A 2,203-nucleotide genomic window follows, 5' to 3' on the forward strand; every position below is an offset into this window, starting at 1 on the left:
TGAGTCCATGTTTCCTCAGCTTGTTAGTGACTAGAACCAAATTCCAGAAGTCCCAGCATGGATTGTTCCCGGAGTATCATCCACTGCTGTTCTGTACCCACTGTTAAGCAGATAAGAGCCTTGAGCCACCTTGGCATTGACGTTTGACATGTTTTTATTCTTGCACTGAGAAACCTACAGGATATGATGTTATAAGAATCCTCAAATGAGGCAGGGAAGACACTTCTAGCCAGTGCTGAATGAATGGAGGAGTAAACTGAATAAAATGAGGAAACAGTGACTAGGTATGATAGGAAGGTCATGATGATGGTTTAGAAGAGAACTGAGAAATAGGTTTGGTTTGGTTCTATTTCTTGTTTTTTTTTTTGTTTTTTTTTTTTTCCTTCAAAGAAAACTAGTAAACAAACTCAATTCACATTAAAAGACTTATCTTTTTATTTATTTTATTTTAGTTTGGTTATTCGAGGTAGGGTCTCACTCTAGCCCAGGCTGACCTGGAATTCACTATGTAGTTTCAGGGTGGCCTCGAGCTCATGGGGATCCTCCTACTTCTGCCTCCCAAGTGCTGGGATTAAAGCTGTGCACCACCATGTCTGGCTAAGACTGATCTTTTTAAGATAGCCGTTTATTTTTTAACAATAGTATCATATTAAATAATCAAAAATGAACTTTTCTTATTTATAGTATTTATGTTATTTGTATAATGGCCTGTATAGCTTTAATGAAGCTATCACCCGAGATAAGACAAAACTAAACCAGCACCACTTTTACATTACAGGGGAAACTAATATAGTCTAAGATACCATTGGTCTTAATCTGACAAATAATGAAAATGGACTAAATACATTCAGAATGAAGTAGAATGAAGTAGAAATATTGATGGAGTACAAATATTGAAAGGTCTGATGAGAAACAAACTTTGTTAAGATTTTCTTGATATTTTTGGGCAAAGCTACTTTGTTTATATATAATGCCAAGTGTGCTTTAAAAGGAGTAACCTGAGCAATTTAACTTTGTATGTTCATCAGAAAGTAACACATCGATGAATCAAGGTTCACATATTTAGGGGTTCTAAGGTGGCTGCTGCGTGACTGCTTCCTTACCGAAGAAAAGATGTGGAGGGGCCTGCTGCCTCCTGGCCTAAGTGAAAGTGATGTTGAGTTGAATTCTGAATATGGAGCCACCTTGGGGAGCTAGAGGCTGGGGCCAGTAAGAATCCAGAAATCCAGTAGATGGGCTACAAGCTGAGACAGAGACCAGTGCAAATGCATATGAAAAGTGTCCTTCTGGAATCCCCTTAGACATGTGGAATGAATTTCAAGAGTTACATGAAAAGCATTCTGAACGGAAAACCTCAATGCCTAGATTCAGAGGGGAAAGAAAAGGAAATGCTCCAGAAAAGGGTGAAAACGATTCTCATGCGGAGAAGCCCTCAAATGAAACCCAGTGGAAGGTACTTCCTCAGCATTTTGGAGCTAATGATAGATTTTAACCCCCTGTAACAGGAAAAAGTTTATAAGTCAGAGCTTGAAAAGAGGATAGACCAGGCTGAGGATGAGTGGGATGTTGAGAAAGTGGAAGAACTCAGCTTGGTGTGAAACTTGCCAAAGCAATTGTCAGCCACACGTTTGTTATGGCCGAAAAGGAGACTGAAAATGCACAGGCTGCTCAAAAAAAACCAAAAAAACAAAAAAACAAAAAACAAAAAAAATCTGGCATGTGGGCTTGAAGCAAAGAAGAGATGGGAAGCCAAAAGCAAAATGTGATATATGTAACATTGCAGAGTCTCTCAAGATCTTTGTAGATCGTGGTGCTTACTTTATGGAAGATTTTCCTGCTTAGGTTCACTATATTAGGAAATTGACAAAAGTAGAAAAAGACAAGTATGAAACTTGGAAATTGATTATGAACCTTTTTCAGTCTTTTTCTACAAATTGTTCTATTAGAGAGAAGGAAATGAACACTTTGCTATTTGTGTAAGAAATTTAAAGCATACATATAGGAAAAAAAAGTATAGAATTCTATTTATTTATTTGTGTAGACCCACAGTGTAAAATCAGTTTGGCTTTCCATCTGTTTGGTATAGTGTAGCCTGTGAGGACCTTGTTCTTGGCATAACTGTACATTTTCTAGAATTGTGTTCAGATTGGCTTTGTTTATAATGGATTAGTCATAAATACAAAAATTCTCAATTGTTAATTCT

At 37.2% G+C, this 2,203-nt stretch overlaps 1 pseudogene; it reads left to right on the forward strand.

Moving 5' to 3' along the window:
• The first annotated feature begins 1,113 nt into the window (after positions 1–1,113).
• On the forward strand, positions 1,114–1,775 carry LOC123454231 (annotated as a pseudogene).
• The last annotated feature ends 428 nt before the right edge of the window (positions 1,776–2,203 follow it).

The sequence above is a fragment of the Jaculus jaculus genome, chromosome 13 (genome assembly GCF_020740685.1).
Source record: "Jaculus jaculus isolate mJacJac1 chromosome 13, mJacJac1.mat.Y.cur, whole genome shotgun sequence".
Taxonomy (NCBI): Eukaryota; Metazoa; Chordata; class Mammalia; order Rodentia; family Dipodidae; genus Jaculus; species Jaculus jaculus.